This window comes from Thermobia domestica, chromosome 14 (genome assembly GCF_964235325.1).
Source record: "Thermobia domestica chromosome 14, izTheDome1.hap1.1, whole genome shotgun sequence".
Taxonomy (NCBI): Eukaryota; Metazoa; Arthropoda; class Insecta; order Zygentoma; family Lepismatidae; genus Thermobia; species Thermobia domestica.
This window is the reverse complement of record NC_137467.1, coordinates 98,336,972-98,359,288: the sequence shown is the minus strand read 5'-3', so window position 1 is coordinate 98,359,288 and position 22,317 is coordinate 98,336,972.

Below are 22,317 nucleotides of genomic sequence, written 5' to 3'. Positions count from 1 at the left end.
TCCAATGACACAAGACAGGCCGGTTTCCTAGCAAAAAGAAAGTATTCTACTACATCTCGGATCTTTGTAAGTGCATAATACACATTCTTTTCTTTATTGAGCGCTGCTTGAAAAGACTAATTTTATCAAGAAAAAGGTTGCGCAGGCGCTGCACTAAAAGTTTGGTGAACAATTTTAAGTTGTTATTTAACAAGGTTATATTATCTTGCGCGCTTCATCTGTGGCGTCTGCAGATTTTGGAAGAAATATCACGTGACCCTCATTTTATAGAAGGTTCGGAGATTGATAGGGCAATCATGTCCTTCCCGACTATATCCCAGTACTTTTGATAGAATGCATACGATAATCCATCTTCCCCAGGACTGGAGTCACGATTACACCTAGCCAGCGTCATACTTATTTCCTCTTCTGTGATGGGCGACATTAAGCACTGGCCCTCCCTGTCCGACAGGACGGGAAGGGAGAGATTCAGGCAGTGCTGGATCCATCTTGAGGTGCCTCATAATTGGCGTACAAGTTTTTATAGTGACCGAAAAAACTGTTGTATCTCGGAGGGGGAAGTGATCGTTCGATTATCAATACGTCACCTTATTACGTCAATAACCTTAGTAACCCGACGTTTATGTTGAGCCATGTAATGATACAGGGTAATATGTTCATCGGGAAGACAACCACTTGGAGGCAGGGTGTTATCCTGGGAGGGAATATACTGGGGGTCCAGAAAGTACATTTCCACCCCTAGAAATCGCAAAGAGTAAGACAGATACCAAAACAGGAAAACACGTGTTTGATCATTTTAAAAGTACAACGTATCAAAGCAAAAATTGTTGTCCCAGAGCCACCCGCAGGGTCTTAGGCGGGGTCGAACCAAAAATTGCAAATGGTGACAGAATCAAGTAGCATATTGTCGGAAAGCTGTTTGGAAATGAACGAAAACGAAAAGAGTCTCGACTTTCTAAAATTATCATGTACAAAATGGCGGCCGGACAAAATATCAGCAAAAACGTCATTGTAAAGTCTACGGCCACCCTTATTATCTTATATGGTGAGACAGATGTCAAAACAGGAAAACACATGAGTTATTTCGAAAGTAACATGACTGAAAATAAAAATATTTTCCCAGGGTCCCAGAATGGGTCCTACTCAAAATTTTCAAATTTCAAGGGCGGTCAAGTAGCATATTGTTTGAAAGCTGTTGTTAAATGACAGCAGATGGAACAAGTCTGGACGCTCTACGATAACACTGTGCAAACATCTTGCCTTTTAGTTCCATCTGTAGTCGGGTGTTCTTTTGTTTTCATTTTAATTGTAACGCAACGTAAAGAAAGGAAATTCGCCTAGTGTGAAACTCTGCTCTTCGGGGTCCATTAATGTGTAACGAAAGAAAGAACGGAAGAAAGAAAAAAGAAAAAAACGACAAGAACAGAAGAACTAAAAGGACGGAGATTATATATCGAAGTGGAAGATGGTTTATGCACTAATCAAAAGCACTAACTATGCTCATTGAGAAACTGTAATATTATTGGTCTGAATGCATGCTCGGTGCGAGTCATATGCAAGTTTAATTGTAAGTTCTCCCATTTTCACCGAATATTGTATCAGAACGCATCGAAAATGGTTTGAACATAATCTGAAACTGATTCCTAGAGATTTGTGTTTGACAGAAGTGCTAAACCGTACTTCACTTTAAATGCACAGTGAACGACTAGTTTCATACACATATAGTTGTTTCATTTAACAACAGCTTTTCAACGATATGCTACTTGATCCCGTCACCATTTGCAATCTTTGAGTTGGACCCGCCTGGGTCCCTGCGGGTGGTTCTGGAACAATAATTTTTGCTTTGATACTTTGTACTTTTAAAATGATCAAACACGTGTTTTCCTGTTTTGGTATCTGTCTTACCGTTTGCAATTTCTAGGGGTGGAAACGGACTTTCTGGACACTCTGTATATTCAAATAACTCGCACAGTACATGCATTCGGAAAATTTTTATTACAGTTTCGTAATAGGCGTCATTAGTGCTTTTGAATGGCGAATAAACGATCTTCCACTTCGATATATAATCTCACTTACTTCCCTTGTTAGCCTAACAGGCATAATCGTAGAACGTCAAATTCAAAGATTTCATTTCATATAAATATATATTTGTAATGTTTTATGGAGTATGACTTAACGTAACGAGACTGGAGTATGATTCATCGAGTTGACAGAAAGATGGTACGAAATTACATTACAATAGATGTTAAGGTATGAACAGTCACAATCAGGTGTAAACATTTGACCTAATACAAAATGGGAAGGTTGAAATGACACTGAATCATTTTAAAGTAGGATTCTGAGGTCGAAGATCCGAACTATTGTTACTTTAAAACTAGTATTGTCTTTTGAGGGATAAATGGAAGAATGAATAATTGTGACTCGCTGTAGCAAGCGAGAGATAGGTACTTTTGATATACAAGAAACTAAATATTATATTTTTCAGGCTCAATACAGTCTGACAAGGAAGGGTCACGCAGTGGCTACGCTGAGATCGGAACGAGACAATTGTGTTTGCATTTGATATGTTATAACTAGATGGATCCCAAAGTTATACGTGCCACCGAGCGGAGTATCGTGAGTTACAACATATTTTGTAATGTAGAACTACAAAGCTGGCAGAATATTTTCAACCGAATCATTAGTTCTGAAACGGTTGGGTAAATGGAAAACTCGAATAATATGTATCCCGTCATTTTCAAGGACACACTTTTTCGGATAAAAAAGTTTGCCCAGGGTCCTCGCAGGTCCAAGATGGGTCCAACTCAAAATTTTCAAATAGCAAGAGGGGTTAAGTAGCACATCGCTTGAAAGCTGTTGTAAAATGAAAGAAAATGCAACAAGTCTCGACTCTCTACGACAACCCTTTGCGAAATGGCGGAGGGTCAAAATGTAAACAAAAACTTAATTGAAATGTCCATGGTCACCCCTATAAATCGGAAACGGTGAGACAAATATGAAAATAGGAAAGGAAGTGTGGCATTATTTTCAAAGTGCAACAATTTAAGTTAAAACGTCTTGTCCCAGGGTCCCCACATGGTCCCAGGTGGGGTCCAACTAAAAAGTTTCAAATGGCAAGAGGGGTTAAGTAGCTCATCGTTTGCAAGATCTTATTAAATGAAAGTAGATGGAGCAAGTCTCTTCTGTCTACGACAACCCTGTCGAAAATTGAGGCGGGTCAAAATGTAATCAAAAGCTTAATTGAAAAACTATGGCCACCTCGAATCGAAGATGGCCGCTTAAAACTTATGTCATTCATAACAGTATAAATCTAAATCTCTATTTTTCTCTAGTATGTATTTAGAAACAATAGGAAGACTAAAGAACAATTGAATTTCGATTCACTTCAACTATAATTTCATTCGGTAACAACACATGTATGTTTTGTTCTTAATGCACTTTCGTCGCTGTTCCCTCGACATCATTTACTTGAATATAACGAATATGCGATGAACACACAACTCTGACTTCCTACTCATACTGCTAAACAAAAGTTGAATACCTTCGGGTATTTTTCTAATTTTATCCTACGTAGTTCATGCATAAAGGACTTGCTGTACCAGTAGGTTGGTGGCTCTATTGTGACGTATTCGTGGCGGTTACATTTGTATGTCATTCGTTGGTTTGATCGCAATACTCCAAGCAATACCAAATATACCAAAAAAAATCATTTGCAAGATTGGCGAATAGTACCAAACTATGTGTAAGTCATTTCAGTACTTCGAGCTGCGTCAAACTTTGTTGGTTTAGTCACAGTATTGCAAGAAATAATATACAAACTCATTTTTCACGCTGGCAACCATATTGGATTACAGATTATACTCTTCGATATTTTGTGGATATCTACTATTAACCATAAACGTAAATATCACACTTCGCTTCTCCAACACCAGTGGTTTGAGCTGGACATACGTTCGATACATACTACGGCATTTTGAACTCAAGACGTTTCGTTTTGAACATTTCGCATCTTTTCGTCACCCACTGATCAACATTCATGCCAAATTTGGCTTTCCTAGCTTCAGCAGTTTGGTATGTCTATCTTTCGATATAGATTTTAAGCGGTCATCTTGGATTCAAGGTGGCCATAGATTTTCAATGAAGCTTTTGTTTATATTTTTTGACATTCATGCCGCAATTTTGGACAGGGTTGTCGTAGAAAATCGAGATATGCCCCATCTTCTTTCACTTAACAAGAACTTTCAAACGATGTGCTACCTCTCTTGCCATTTGGAACTTTTTAGTTGGACCCCATCTGGGACCACATGGGGACACTGGGACAAGACATTTTCACTTAAATCGTTGTACTTTGAAAATAATGCCACGCTTTCTTTCCTGTTTTCACATTTGTCTTACCGTTACCGATTTATAGGGGTGACCATGGACTTTTCAATTAAGTTTTTGTTTACACTTTGACCCGTCGCTATTTTGCACAGGGTTGTTGTAGAGAGTCGAGACGTGCTGTATTTTCTTTCATTTTACAACAGCTTTCAAATTATGTGGCACTGAACCCCCCTTGCCATTTGAAAATTTTTGAGTTGGACCCGTCTGGGACCCTGGGACATTTTTTTTTACCACAAAAAGTTTGTCGTTGAAAATGGTGGGATACGTGTTGGCAGAGTTTTCCATTTACTCAACCATTTCCGAACAAATGACGGTTCAAACTATTCTGCATAGTAATTTTTTGTATTTCTTACATTACAAAATATGTTGTAACTCACGATATTCCGCTCGGTGGCACGTATAACTTTGGGATCCATCTAGTTATAACATATCAAATGCAAACACAATTGTCTCGTTCCGATCTCAGCGGAGCCACTGCGTGACCCTGTGTTTTGTCCTAGGCAGAGGTATCACAAGTCAAATTCAAGCTTTAGTATTGGCAAGGTTAAGTTTTTCTATCAGTATGTTAAGGAATATTAGTTCTGAGAAAGCAATAGAATGCCAGCTCAACTTTTCATACCTTTCCATTTCGACTCTCAACTTTTAAATATACGATGTCAGAATCTAAATTAGTAAAACAAAATTGTTTTACGAAATAACGTGACATAAGAACAAAAGATCACTTCCCATATTCCGAGAATGAATTTTTCAACAATTGAATACCTGAAATGCAGAACATCCCAAGTCCACCAGAGTACTTTTGTGATTTTAGAAGAAAGATAAGAAGATTATACTTAGCATGCTATTCTGTTTAGCTGAAATTATTTTGTATTATTTTTTTAAAAAAATGTTTTCATTTTGATTTACGTATTATGCAAGTGAATAGCCCTTAAAACATAGATGCTAACATAAAAAACAAAAAACGCAAAATACAAAGAAAAAGAGTGGACTTGGGATGTTATGCAATTTAGGTCTTCAAATGTATTTGTGATTGGGAACTAGGTTAGGTATGATATAAGAGTGATCGGTTCGAATTATCTTCTAGTGGTTGGTTCGAAGTATTCTGTTCCTTTCAGTACTATATGATATGTAAACTTGTAACTTAATGTAACATCCTAATCACATGAGATGATCAAAAGGAGAGAAGAGACATTGTGGTCGACCATCACACGCACAACGCGTGAAGTGATCCTTGAGGATCTAAGGTATACAATTGAAGATGTTTGTAATACAGTTGAATAATCCAAGATGTCAACCAATTCTAGCGATATTAATGGTAGTGACATTTATATCTATATATCAAACGACGGTAAACAAAACAATCAAATTAAAAATCAACATGACTACCTTTCCCCACCCACTGTACTAGCCCGATCAAGCCCCTTGTAATTACCATATATTTACTAAAATGATATTTTAGGTGTAAGGACAGTGTTTTAACTCCATCCATGTGATCCAGACGAAATTACAAGTTTTTGAATACGCTGCAGCTGAAGAACTTCCAACAGTGTTTCCAACAATTATGGTTGCGCGTGAGACGATATGAGAGTAAGTTTTCGAGATATGAGACAGAGTTCTTCCAATACAAACATATACAGTTTTGCAGACATTGCAGCCTCAACTTTCTTGAAAAAATAATTAAAAACTTGGAATTATTCCATATAAGTACGATGTGACTATTTAAAAGTAAGTTCTTGAGAAAAATAAGAATTTTGGGGTAGGTCCTCGTGTTCGTGTTTTCTTGTGTTGTGCAGGCAAGAAATGTTGCAGATATGTTATAATATAGAATTAGTTCGTTATGTTTTGTTGATTGACTGAAAATATTTGTAGTGTATATCATTTTTAAACTACTAATTAAGACATGCGTTAAGTGTGTAGTATCAATGTTAATAAATATATCCTTTTATCCTCCACGCTCAAAATTTCATTTGTAAATTTAGTTTCCTCTCAGTTTCAGGTTGATTTTAAGAATACCAAGAGAACAAGAACTCATTCCAGGCGGTTGGAGATTTTCAACTTTTTAGCCGCAGAAGCGTAATCTTGTAGTCTTTAGCACTACATTTCTGTCTTGGGTTTGATCTCATCTTGAAGATTACTGTAAGAGATAATTAGGTTCCAGAAAACCGTTGGAAGCAAGATTTTTAAAAACAGGAGGAAGCTTCTTCTTCGTCATGTCCCTCGCGGGAGAAAAACTCTAACGCATCTTAAGTTTTATAAAAAGCACTCATTGTGTTAGTTAATTGCGAGAAAACAACAGCTCAGTGGTAAATTTGAAAGACACTGTAATAAAGTTTCGCATTGAGATTGAACTGTCAGTTAGACGAGATGAAAAACAAAGGAACATCTAAAAGCAACGTACCTGCGTCACTCTATAAAATTCAGATGAGAAATAGGCTATGCAATTTTCTTAACACTTTTCTATAGAAGGAAGAAGGCCCATTATTCTGAACATGACGTACTTAAATGTGACAAATTTCTTGTTGCAGTACAAAATCTGTATTTATCATTTTAACTATCATCTGAAATATACTTATATCATTTTATGCAGGACATCCGAGTATTGAGAGTGAAATTGAATAAACTCACCAGATATAGCCTACTTTAGAATTATTCTACGGAAACTATATTTCAACTAGAAATGTTTAAGATTATAATACAGTTGTAGTTAGGGGCCGCGGAGGTTCAGTGGTAGAGCGTTGAACTCTTGGACATGGATCCCTGATTCGTTCCCAGCTCGTGCCAAGTGGGCTTTGGAGTGGACAAACGCTATGTCCATGAATTTTCTCGGGATTCCTTCGTATCCTCCTATGTTCTTCATTCTACCATTTCATTCATTTTCATCATCTCCTTTAACCCACGCGGAATACCCGTGGCACGTAAAACTCAAAGATTTAATTTCAAAGATTTTCAGTTCTACATAGTTCTTGATTTATGAAATCGTGTTGTCATCGGGATAATATTTCGGTGTTGTTTTACCCTGATATTAAGTGTTCAATCTCCAAATTATTTCCTGTTCTATCATAGCCTGAAGTTTTGCTTTTATAAGACTGCAGTTGCTTTCAATTGTAAGTCTAAGTTCTAAAACTTACAATAGGGAATACACGTTTGACTTAGGGTTATCTTGGAATGCAAGTTAATTAATAACAAAATGCATCTAATGTCGAGTTACGTTTCTTAAATACAGAGTTTGTGGATACCATATTACAAACTAATTTCAATTTTGTTGATGCTGTCATGGCCAATAGGGAAGTAAATCAACGTTAATATCAATAAGCATCGATCGCAACAAAATATTTGATATTTTACATCTTATAAGGATATTTTAATAAAATACTTCTTGACAATCGTTAAGTAATATTCATTGAAACGCCCGTCATGTTAGATTTGTTAAAGTAAATATTATATGATGTAGAAGCTTATAACATGTATGAACAATAAAGTAACTTGTTTGGGTACTTTAGGCCAATTTTGGTATTCATTTCTTAAGAAGAAACTTTTACAGAAGGTAATCGTAAGCAACAATTTTGGTTCATAGTCTTATCTTAAAGAAGAATCTTTAATAAACATACTTTCGTAGGTCAATGTCATTGATGATTCCAGTTTCATAGGCGTTTCTGAAGTTCCTGCTTCAATAGCGTTATTTCTTACACAAAAGTTCAATCTTCTGTAATAATTTTGACAACTACTTTGATTTGATACGTATTAGTCTGTTCAAGACGGCCTTAGACAGGAGCTGTCAAAAAGAGATTTGCCATTAGACGCTTAGCAACAATTGAAGGGGTGGATTCCAAAAGAGCCTAAGTCAATTGTTGTCAATTTTGAGATATTGGTTTTAATAAGCTCCATTGCAGCATCTCCGTATATTGAACAGGGTTTCATGCCAAAACTCTACAAATCAAATTAATTGTAGGCAAAAGAATGCAGCATTGCTTTCCAAAAATGTCCTTAGTCAAGAGTATTCTCTGGAGCTAATTTCTGACTTATGCCTAGAAACACCTATAAAACTCTTGCTAGAGATGATAATTTCGTCGTTATATCTCGAAAAGTAGGCAATTACAATTTTCTTTTATGTAGATCACTTTTCTTTCACAGAAATAGAATGATGGAAACACACACACACAAAAACTCGTCTCCTGAAAAACTTACTTTTTTAACAAGCTGTTTTCGAATTGAGTTCTTCCATTTTTAATAACTTCGATTATATGCAACTTTGTCCTTGCAGGTAATAATTTTGCTCATTGGTAGTAAAGTATTTTGTGAGTAATATAGGATTGAGTTTGCTGTTGGTACGGCACCAACCATATGAATACATATGTAGAATTGATGAACACTTATATAAGAGTTTCAAATAATATGCTTTTCGAGTGCATATACGTACGTGCAAGGCAACATAAATATTTATTCGAAAATAATTATTTTTCTGGATTGATTCTAAACTAGCTAATTTTATGGGCGATATACATTTTGCAATGAAAATGTCAAGCAATGGTGAGGCATCACATAATTAAAGAAAATGTATTGTTACTTAAGATAAAACACGCTTAAACTACCTAAAGAACGTGTTACAATAGTAACATCCAATTTTTACTCTCGCTATACTTGCATATGCAAAGAGCAAAGGGTGCCAACATGTGATGAATACCTGTGTATATTGCAGAAATCTTGCTGATGCTTTAACAGCTCATTTAACAGTAACACACATATTGCTAAACTGCATTGAAGAAATAATAAATTCTATTCTAAGTTTTACACTCCTTAGACTTAACGCAGTAATGTAGTTAAAATGTAAGCTGATTTCCTATATAATTTGCTAGGATGGAAGAACTTCATGTAGTACAAAGACTCAGAGAGCAACATGATTTATAAATGTTGAGATTGAAATGACAACCGAGCAGTTATAAAACAAGCAGTTAATTTATTCAATCTGTATATCTGCGCAACAATTGCAACTTTAATGATTAGATTTTTGGAAGTTGCAATCGACACATTGTGCGCCTTATCAGTACACCTAGATATAGCCAGTGCTGCTATTCTAATTTTTTAACAACCGGTTCTCTCATATATATATCTATATCTATCTATATCTATCTATCTATCTATCTATCTATCTATCTATCTATCTATCTATCTATATATATATATATATATATATATATATATATATATATATATATATATATATATATATATATATATATACAGATGGTGATCAGAAAAATGGAAACAACTGAACGAAATTGCCACTTACCATATTAATATGGTGTCGGGCCACCTTTCGCCTTCAGAACAGCCTTGATGCGACGTGGGATGGAGGCATAGAGGTCGTGAGTGGTAGCAAGTGGAATTTTACACCATTCCTCGTGCAGGACATCGGCCAGTTCTGTGAGACAGGATGGAGGTGGAAATCGTCGCCGGAGTCGTGTTTCCAAGACGGACCACAGATGTTCAATTATGTTGAGATCTGGGGATTGGGCGGGCTAGGGGAGGTGTTGAACTTCATCCCGATGTTCCTCAAACCACGCTGCAACAACGCTAACTGTGTGAATGGGTGCATTTTCATCCTGGAAGATGGCGTCATTGTCCGGGAACAACATCCGGACCATAGGATGCAAGTGGTGTCCTAAAATTGCGACATAATCGTTGGCAGTGATTCGTCCGCTAAGTGTGACCACAGGACCAATGAAAACCATGATATGGCGGTCCACAGCATCAATGAGCCGCCGTCATGTTTCACAGTTGGGCGGAGACACTGCAGATCATAAGCTTCTTTGGGCGTTCTCCACACATAAACACGGCCCGTGGTTGGGAATAGGGTGAAGGATGACTCATCCGACCACATCACACGTTTCCAGTCCTCAACGGTCCAAGTTGCATGGTCGCGGCACCATTTGCGGCGTGCGAAAGCGTTATGGTCCCTGATGAGCGGTTTGGCCCGTGCAACACGACCCCATAAGTTCATGTTATGTAATTCGAAGCGGACTGTGATTGTCGAAACAGGGTGGGGGAGGTGCTGATTGAGTTCCTCCGTCACTTGCTCCGCAGTGGCACAACAGTTCTGCGTGACAATGCGCTTTAATACCCGGCGTGACCTGTCACTCATGATTTTCTTCCGCCCACTGTTCCGCTTCCCCGACGTGGTTTTCCCGTGTGTTGTGTAGGCCGTCATCACCTTCGACACTGTCCCACGCGACACACCTAACACAGTAGCCACTGCCGTCACACTCACTCCACATAACCGCGCACCAACAATTTGCCCTCTTTGAAAATCTGAAAGGTCTCCTATTTTACACTACCTCCGTCTGCTGCAGCCACTGGACACTGCTGTTCCACTGCGCCTGACGTAGTATGGAGACCGACCTAACATACCACCACCAGCGGTCCGGCGCTGCGGGCGCCACGAAACCACTGCCAACCCATACATCTGACGTGTTGCCAACTACAGGTGTTTCCATTTTTCTGATCACCATCTGTATATACGAGGCGTATTCCAAAAGTAAGGACCGTCGACGTATAGTGAAATGGGATAGGCCGGAACACAATTTCATGCATGAAATACCAAAGACGAGCCACTGCAGTGGTTGTCTTGAGTCAGTAGGAGTTTGGCAGCCTGGAAGGCAGATCGCAATGGCCGCGAGAATTGTTTCTCCCGCTAGTTGTGAAGTGCGGGGTGTAATATGGTTTTTGTTTGCAAAATGAACTTCTACTGATATACATCGGGAATTGTGCCTAGTGTATGAACCTACGTTAATAAGTGCAGGAAAGGTTCGCAAATGGTGTCGTGAGTTTCAAAATGGTCGCACCAACGTGCACGATGAAGACCGAAGTGGCAAGCCTAGTATTCAGACGAATGACCTCGTGAAGCAACTGAACCAAAAACTGCGAAGTGATCAACAATTGACGATCAGTGCTCTGGTTCATGACTTTCCCCACATTACACGAACTACTATCTATAGGATTGTCATGGAAACGCTTGGATATCACAAGTTGAGTGCAAGGTGGGTGCCGAAAATACTAACAGACCAGCACAAAGAGCAAAGAACGTGCATTGCCCGACTTTGTTTTGGATCGCTATCGAGAAGAGGGAAATGATTTGTTCTCCCACATTGTGACGGGCGACGATACGTGGATCTCGTACACCAACACCGAATCCAAGCAACAGTCCATGGAGTGTCGCCATTCAGGTTCCCTCCAAAATCAAAAAGAGTATAAGGAATCCCAGCATCCGAGTGCCAAATTGATGGCTACTGTCTTTTGGGACGACAAGGTCTTCCTGTTGGTTGATTTTTTGGAACATGGGACAACAGTTACAGCTGACGTGTACTGCGACACGCTCACCAAAGTGCGACGTGAAATTTAAAATCCACGCCGCGGGAAACTGTCGACAGGAATCATCCTCGTTCACGACAACGCGCGTCCTCATACCGCTGTCGTCGTCGAGAAGAAGATTCAAGATTTTCGTTAGGACCTGTTTGACCACCCTCCATACAGTTCTGACCTTGCCCCCAAGGATTACTTTCTCTTCTTGCGTTTGAAACGGTAGCTTGGTGGACAACGGTTTGAAAAAGACTAGGATCTCAAAAGGCCGTTGCCAACTGGTTCCAATCGCAGGCGGCAAACTTCTATTCAGAGGGTTTGCGGAAGATGGCGCAGCGTTACGAAAATTGTTTGGAGCGAAATGATGATTATGTGGAGAAGTGAAGTAGCTCAGTAGGCACCAATTTCTGGCAATAAATCTCGTTCCACGAGACCGTCCGTTTTTCTTTCTTTCTTTTTTTAATCAGCAAACAGCCCTTACTTTTGGAATAAGCGTTGTACCGTGTCCCACCAGGAAAGGGCCATGTTTGAAAAATGACAGTATGGGTCATGACAAGCAATCGTCCAAGATATCGATGAAAAGACCAATATTTTGTACACATTGCTTCGAAGACATATCTCTGGAACTGATGAAGATATCGGAATCATACAAAAACAAATAAGTAGCGCACGTAATAGACATTATATGTATGCATCACATTCATTACACTCACAGGTCCCTGTATTCCGGACGAAATTCCGGAATTCGTATTGAAATTTATGTCTGCACATTGAATTGAAATAATTCAAAGTTGCATACTTTCACAACAATACAAGCAAGCGGGAAAATAATGAGGTGTTTTCACAAATTTGTTTGGCGTCTTTCTTTCACTCTTGGCTAGGTTTTGCGTGTGTATGTGTATGTGTATGTGTATTTGTATGTGTATGTATGTGTGTGTAGGTGTTTATGTCTGGGTATAACAAACGGTTCTGCGAACTCGAAATATTTTAACAACCGGTTCTCGCAAACCGGTTCGAACGGCTAAATAGCACCACTGGATATAGCACTTTAATTGGTTGATTTTATGGTTTACCATTCCTTCAACCCTGCAGCTATTTGAGACGTAGACCTACAATTCAACATGAAGTCCGAACCACATGAACTCGCATCTGTAATCGAACTCGGCCCTCCCGCACTGAAGATGCATACGCTAATCATATAGGTAGGAATTTGTAGTTGTTACTGAGGTAGTAAAATATAGTCAGTATTCCGTAAGTAAACTCTCAGTCAAGTTTGACAGCTACGTGAAAGGAAAGAATGAAAAAATATATGACAATTAAATTCATGCTAATAGCAGTTTCTATTGGTTCAAGTACTCTTAATTTCTCTCAAGTATTACCTGCATGGTTAGAGTTTATACGTTGGTTTATAAGTTAATGGGTTAGTGTAAGGTGAAGAGATTTAGAGAAACACAGAACCTCGACAAACTGGAATTATTTGACAATCCAGGCAGTATAGTATCTTGGGTAAAGATGCCCCACTGAGTGAAGACGCCCTTGCTCGAATTGCTCAAGGCCTGTAATTCGTGGTCACAGCACTTGCCATGTACGTGAAGTGGTACCAGTATTGAGTAAATATACAGGGTTTTAATGAACTATGCCAACAAACTTTAAGAGGAGATTCCTTACATCAAAATGAGAGAGAAAGTTCATACGGACCTATGGGGAAAAGTGCATAGTTTCAGAGCTAGGACTGTCCAAAATCGCGAAAAAGTCAAATTTCAGCAGTCCCTATTTCGAATTCCAGAGTCTGTGGGTGGTGGTCCTTATCAGCGTAAACGAAGTCACGCATACGCAATCCAAAAAATGCATATTTCATTAATTTTCAGTTGGTGTACAGAGTATTTCATACAGGGTGAAATTCCCAGCCATGCCATCAAGCGAATTTTGAGATATGCTCTGACTTTATGATTGGTCCAAAGTAGGCAAACGATAAGCCTGGATAGCAGTGAACACAGAATCCTTTGGCGCGATGTCGGAAGTGTTAAGAATCGTCAGCAGCACGGTTTTTCGTACTCGGGAAAACGCATGCTGCAATGTTTTCTTTCAAGCTTATAAGTGAGGAAAACGTGAAATCTACTTTCACAAAATACATCGCATCACACATTATTCCGAATACACACACACACAAAACATGGAGCTGCCGGTTCCTAGCCCCTCCGACTTCCCTCCGTAGCACTGGACGTCCATTGTTGTCAAGGTTTACCTTGTACCTACTTTGAACCCTCCTTGAAATCAGGATATATCTGAAAAGTCTATTGAGAGCATATCTGAGAATTACACCCTGCAGGGAATACCCTGTATACCTATTGAAAATTGACGAAATATGCACTTTTGGATTGTGTATGCGTGGCTTCCTTTACGGTGATAAGGACCACCTTCCAGAGTTTCTGGAATTCAAAATAGGGCCTGTTGAAATTTGACTTTTTCGCGATTTTAGACGGCCTTAGCTCTGAAACTATGCACTTTTCCCCATAGGTCCATATGAACTTTTTCTCTTATTTTGATGTGAGGAATCACCTCTTACAGTTTGTTGGTAGTTCATTAATACCCTGTATGTGGAAGTTGCATCGGAGAAAGATGCTTTTGTTCACGCCTATTCACAAAGCTAAGTTACTTTTATTTCAGTGTCTATAATTTTAGAGAGTGAAATCTAATGATGCTCTTGAAGGTAGTTCATTAGAAGTACATGAATAAAAAATAATTGCTTAAGAACGTTAGTCTTTTACAAACGCTAATATGCTTTGTTGTGTTTCTTCGTCCATGACTATGTGACGTGATCGACTGGGTCGTCTTTCCTTCAAAATTGGGAAAGTTGCCACGGTGAAATCGAAGCAAAGATGTCCCACTTTATAACATTAGAAGTTTAAGATATCTCTTTGGGACAAGCAGTTTATGACGTTTTGCAAGAATTTGTACGTTCGTTGCGTTTTAAACAATGTTTTGTTTCAATATGAAGCACTAATTGTTCTGTAACAACCTGATTAATTGTTCACTCAGAAGCAAACGGGAAATTCCCGTTTGGAGCAAGGGCTTGGTTTCCTGGCTGGGTTGCTGCTTTCAATAATGTAATATTCTATTTATAAACATTTTTTTCTTTTCGGTCCTTATGTGATCAATATTAGACTGAATGAACTTCACATAATGTATATGACACTAGTTAGCTAGCAAGCTGAATCGAAAGAATGTGCATGGATTGAGTTTTAAGTAATTTATGCGAGCTGAATATGCATGAGGTCTCCTCAAAAATACTAAAAGATATTCTTGGGGGAGGGGTCCTGCGAAACACTTGATTTGTCACAACTTCCTTTATCTGACTGAATTATTTTAAAAAGGTAAATTTTTACGTGAATCAAATACAGCTTCATTGCAAAGTGAAGAGCATTTCCACTAATTCATCAGATATCATCATTGGTGTACAAATGTTATAGCTAGCAAGTTGTTATAAAAGGAGGGATTACTTTTTCAGGGAGCAGGTTTTTACATATTAAAAGAAAGCCATCCTCCCCTCTGGTCTAGTGGTTAATACAAGCCCTTTGGTGCACGAAGTCCCGGGTTCGGGTTCGATTCCCGGTGCGAATGCCTTTTAAAATTTGAACGATTACGGTTGTTTGGATTTAAACTGTAGGTTCATTGCATTAATTGTGGTCGCAAGAATCCAAGTTTAAAAAAATGAACAAATGATAATAATATGTAAGGTCCACAATTCTTTTTTCTCTTTTACTTTTATCCATTGTTTACATGGATTTAGAAAATATATATGGAGAACATTTGTCATTTTGTTGAAAATTTTCCTTTTAATTAGATAGATACTTAGTAGAAATAAAAGCTAATAATATTAGTGGTACAAAAGCATAATTGCCTTCTTCTATGATGTTTATGAACATATTTTGAAAAATTGTGAAACTGGGGCATCTTTCCCCCACATGCATGCTAAAGATGCCCCTGCTTGAAGGATTTTGTAAATGGATTATTTTAAGTTCTTAAATTTACTGAAATAAAATTGTCTTTCGAGATATTACAAACAAGACATCAATCTTCTAATTGATTGTAAATTCAGCAACCTCACCTCAATAGCAGAAGTGGAAAATTGGTAATAATAGAAAAGTGCGGCATCTTTACCCAAGTTACCTTATTGTTATGTCGTTATTCATGTTACTGTGGAGAGTAACATTATAACCTGTTATATTACTTAACAACGAGCCAGAAAGGGACGCTTTTTCCTTAAAAGTAGAGAGAGAAAGGAAAGGAAAAGAACATTTTATATACCATTCACATTTTTCTCCGGACACTCGACGACTTTCTGAAGAAAGGAATAATAACGTTAAAAACGGGGCGAGTGGTAGCCCTAAGTATATATTTCTTTTACTCATTGTTAGTTCTAAATAGAAAAGATACGTTACATATCACAAATGATACAAGGTACTTAATTTCTAATGATTATTATCAATCTATACAGTTAGTCATCGATTTAAAACCGACTAATGATTATTATCAATCTATACAGTTAGTCGTCGGTTACAACTATCCTGTCGTAAGTCGGCTTACCTACAATACGGAACAATATAAAATGCAATTTTGATTAATCTCGCCCAACGATTACGCTGCAGTTACTCTAGATTAGAATTCGCTCAAAATTTGTCATACGAAGTCTTAAGTATTAAGCAAATTAATTTATTTGTATTCAAACGATATATGTTTGAATTTATAATTTTGTTTTTCTATATCAGTGAAATATTTATTATTATTATTATTATTATTATTATTATTATTATTATTATTATTATTATTATTATTATTATTATTAGTATTGATCCTTGATGATAATAACAAACTAACCAAACTTTTACACCAGCTCATAAGTGTGAGCCGTTAGACATAGGCCACTGAAAGTAGGTCAATGACTGATTATACAGTATGTATTATTATATGCAAGGGTAAAAGTGACTCACTCACCAATCGAGACCATTGTATTGTATCCAAAAGCGCGAAATTTGAACGCGAAACTCTTTTTGGCACGATAACGAAGGATATTTTTAAACACTAGTATTATTCCTAGGAGAAAGAAAGGGTTCGATGTTTTGAAAAGAATACAGTATCAAACGAATCCGTGAAGTGAGGAAGATGAAACTCGATATATAAATTCCTCATTATAAATAACTTTTCGCTTTTTAAGGATTTTACTATTGAATGTTGACAATTTCTATAATATTGAAATTCCCCTTTCTTCATTCAGAAGGTACTGAAAGTAAGGATTCGCGTTAAGTTGGGGATGTGAAATTCAGTATATAAACTGTTCATTAAAATTAACGAATACACATTGTGGCATTTTCAAAAATGATGAAAAGCGACAATTTCCATAATATTCAGATATCAATTTTATATTCATTAAACTTTATTCTGATGGTGTGAAGAACGGGCAACTGTGCTAATTTTATATTTGTTTGCTTAATAAATGTACACCATTGACTGTTTGAAATGGATTTTAGAACGTATACCTACCTCGAACTTACTTAAAATATGTGTCATGAAAAGGGTGAGGGATTATAATATCAAAAAAGGGTATCTTAGGAACTTCTTAAGTTAGGGAGAAGCTCGGTGTAAAACTTACTAAGAATAATTAGATGGCTGTTACGACGTTTTCGAAAATTCCGATTCTAAAGGGAGAAGAGAGGGAATTTAATTTCCCATTTTGTATGCACAAAATGATAAAAGTAGGGAAACCTTCGAACCTTTTAAAAAGAATTTCTAAAGTACTTAGTCGACTTGGGATTTATCATTACCTTCTTATTGCACAGAAATTTCAGCTAGTTATTTATAGAACGACTTAGTTACAAGAAGATTGGTAAAAGGTTTATAGCGCATCATAAAGATTACTTGATAAAACAGAAATATAATTACCTGGATAAAGACAATAGTCCTTTAAATAACTCTCAAGCGGATAAACGTTAGCGAATATATATATATATATATATATATATATATATATATATATATATATATATATATATATATATATATATATATATATATATATATATATATATATATATATACTGTATATATATTCAACCGGCTCTGCACCAAATTCGCTTTAACCTTTGTGTTAATAGGACTGAGTTTGCGAAAATAATTTTAAGTTACGTCTCTTGCAATGTATAAACGTATTTTTCGTACAAGTCACGTTTTCTTTTACGTCACAATAAGTAATGTAAAATTAATTGAGTGTGAATTGATAGGGTTTCGAATGATTTGCAATAATAGTAAACTGCAACAACAATGAACTAAACAATAACGTTTGTTGGAGAAAATTAATTTACTTAAGTAATTGTCGTCTTTTATACAGGCGTAGGTATCTGGCCTAGCCTAACAGGAAAGAGCCTACCAGTATTTGTGCAACGTCAAGTGGATGTCCATGAACGGAGACCAAGGATGGAGACAAAGATTTACAAACTTATTTGTTTTAATTGTCTCAGATTTGACATTTTAGTTTATTTCAACCATATGATTAGTGTTTTTTTTTCTTTCCTCTCATATGCAATGTGGAGTGAAGTACATTATAAGTAGAAGGACTTCTTATGTCTTTGATCTTTGGCACTCATTGGACAACACACTGAAACTAACAGAAATTAGTCTTAAAATTGAGAAATTTTGGTGCTATTTTATATACGCAGCTCCTACTTTGTTATACATTTCAAATGCAGAATAATTATCATCTATTCACTAACTAATTCCAAAATTATTTTCGAATTTCGTGTGATGGAAATTTACATATACAATGTAAGCTAAAAAGTGCCATTTTAGAGCAGTGGTAAATAAAGAGCAATACAGTGGATGGTACGTACCTTAGGATCGAAGTGATCTTCATCAGCATCGAACGCCTTTTGTTAACGATCCTGCAGATGCACAAGATCCTGGTGATAGAACTTGGCGTCCATGGATGCAAAGATGTCCATAAGTGCGTTCCGCAGGTCTTACTCATTTGCGAAGGATCTCGAACGGAGGTGGTTGTCGAGGGAATGAAATACGTAGCAATCTGTTGGCGCAAGTTCCGGCGAATAGCGCTTGGCGTGTCTCGCAGCCAAGTTGCTGAAGCGTCTCTTGGATCCTTTTTGCCAGATATATGGCTGGCATCGTCGCGCAGGAACAGCATACTCTTGTTATTCACCAATGCCGCATCCTTCTGCTGCAATATATGGTGCAATAAATTTTGCAACTTCTGAGAGTAGAGGTCAGTACTGATGGTCTGACCAGATGTAAAGACCTTGTAATTCACCACTTGCCGACAATTGCATCACACAGAAAGCATAACTTTTCGTGAGTGTAGAGGTGGCCTTGATGTTTGAAGAATAGGGTCAGGTGGCGGCAACGAATATCTGGTACGCTTGGAGTGTTATAGAGGACCCCTTTTCGTCACCAGTGAGCAAGTGATCAAAAATGGGTGTCTTCAGTTGCCGAATGAGCAAGGACAAAGCAGGCTATCACTTGGTGTTCCTTGTTGGCTGTCGTCAATGTATGGCGTACCCACTTGTTTAACTTGTATTACTGTATTGCTTGTATGACTTCCTTATCTCATACAGAATCATTTCTCAGGTTTCCTTTCTGTGAGTATGACTAATGAGACGTCAAAAACGGCAGTAACTTTTTCGGTTACCTTGTATTAGCATGTTTAAACTTCCTTACTTAAAATTCGACGAACTACTTAAACGTCTACTGTCACTCAACCTAATTTCGAATCTTAAATAAAGAACCATTTGTAGACTGTGCTCTGGGCTACAACAATATCTGTAAATAGCACACACTTTTTTTTGACAACTTCAGTGTTAAGGAATCTCTGAAGAAGTATAGAAAGAGGTTTGAAAAATTGGATGATTTGAAAAATATATTATTTCTATAATACATGTATGTAGCAGTAATATGATGCCATTTAATATGTTACGTATGTATTAAGAAATCCAAATCCACACATAAAATGTAGAATTGAGATATAGAACACAATACTGATTTCAGAATTAATGTGTGCTATTCCGAAGCTGAAGTTAATTCATGTTTCAGGTTGCTGACTCATTTTCCAGCTATCCAAATACGTTAGCAAGGTAGACTTATTTCTGTATTCTAAACAGCGTGTGAATATAATTTAATACAATTGAAGTAGTTTTGAATGTTTTGTACCAAATAAGTTACCTTTAAGTTCGTAATTATTCCATGTGGAGGAATTCTCCTAGGCTCTGCGTATTTAAATTTTAAAAAGGAAGACTTCAGAACACAATCTTTGAGAAGGTTTTACTTTACTGAAACAATAAGCAGATAGACCAGGTGTTTTTCACGGAACAAAAGGGATGATGTGGAAGTTAGAAATTAATCAGCCATAAAAGTGTTTCAAACATTCATTTTCCGTTTGAGAGATTTTTCTCGCTGTCTCTTTGTTGCAAGTACTTTCATCCTGCAGAAACTCTGGCGTCGTTTTTTGGGACTTGTTAATCTTCTTTGCAAACCAAAGTTTACTCTTTGTTAGTGTTATCATCTCCTTAAAATGAGAATGAATTAAACTCGTTTGAAAAATCTGTATTGTTTATAGGCATTAATAAGTCGGGAAGCAAAGAAGACAGAAAATGTGCTGATCGTACACGCAGGGAGAGAATCATTTTCATGTATTATAAAATACAAAAGGTTGGAACATGAAGAAAGATGATTTAAGTTTTATAAGAAAGATTTATTTTCATTAATTATTATTTGTAAATCGGATTTTTACAGAAAAAAATCGAAAAGATAATATTGAACTTACAAGGCTATTAGGTTGAATGTACTAAAACAGCTGCACGTACTAGCTTGGGTCTTATTAAACCATACACAAATGCCATTTCGAAATACTTTCTTAGATATTTTTTTAGGCAAGACACGCATAAACGATACAACGCTATCAGATAAAGAAATGTTAAATTATATTAATTTAACTTGTTTCAATGTTGTTTAATAGAAGTAACAAATAGCAAAGTATATAGTACGTGTACACTATACATTAAATTCTGTAGCGGTTAACAGAAAAACGTACAAACGTAAGACATACTGAATAATGACAAAATTAAAATTCTGCAATTATTGTAATTTGCAAACATTTAAATTTTGTATTTTGTCAAGTCGTGTTAATAACATAAGCCTGCCTTCAGTACAAAATATCTTCTGTTTGAACTGAATGGATTAAACCTCTCACTACCAGAGGGGACGGGGGATACTTTGTGCGTTTTTTTTTAATCACTCTTCCAATCGTTTCATTAAAATTCTAAAAAAAAAATATTGCTCAACATGTTTAGCTAAAACGTGTACTTTATGGGATGTAAATTGAACATTTACTGTGTCTCATAGATTTGCTATTTTAAGTTGGTAATCACAAAGCACCCGCCGTTAGTAGAAAATACGACTGACATTTAGAAGTATCACTCCTAGATGGCAATATAATGAATAGCTGTATCTAGCTTTTTCTGAATTTGGCGGTTGATCTTGTTCCGTGTACTGTTCACTTCATTCACTGTAGATTTTTGTGAGAGTTTCTATTTCTTTCTCTTTTGCGAGATATTCTAATCTTAACAGATGGGTGCAAAGTGACCCCCTGGTAGTCCGCTTTACAGAAAATACCAAGGTAGTACGAGAGTTAAGTCAGGCTTGTTTCCAAAATCTAATTCGGATTATTGAGATAAACCCGAAACTTATTTCATAATATCAAACAGACACGAGATATTTCCAGACAAGGAAATATGAAAGGCATGGGAACATCATTCCAACAATTTATATACAATGGATCCTCTGGATTCAGTCAAATACACTTCAACTCCACACTTAAGACCCAGTGACTTAAGTAAGGCGTAGAGAAACGGAGTCTTTAAGGTTGGCTTCAAGTTACCAGAAGAATATAATGTAAGTGCCGTTTCCATGTTACATTTTCTGAGTTTTAGATTCCTTTCCTCGTACAAGGAACACATCTTTTCATACTTATTATGGTGAAGATAGTTAATGGAATTAAAAGTTCATCAATCAATTACTAGTTCATATACTCTTCATTTCATTTTGTCTCGATCTCTCGCAATATTCTGTGAGAAACTAGCCTAAGATTTAGGTACATTGAGATTGTACAAACAAGATTCAATTCTCAGTTAATACTCTAATATTTGGTAATATTTTCATAATAACAATATACCAGTCGATATATCTAATTTAGCTAAACACGGTTGAGCTTAATGTTAAGAAATGACATGGTTGAGTGTAAATTCTCATCGTAGGTTTGGACAAACGAAGAGAAACGACTTTTACGACTTTGAAAAGATTGTCTTTCGATATCAGTCATAATTGATAGTTTTAATTCTGTTTACATAGATAATTTATTTATTTATGTGTAGAAAATACATTGTTAAGCATCAGATTGTATACATACATATATATATATATATATATATATATATATATATATATATATATATATATATATATATATATATATATATATTGTAGTTTAACCTTTGCTAACAGTGACATGTGTGTTTCTAACAG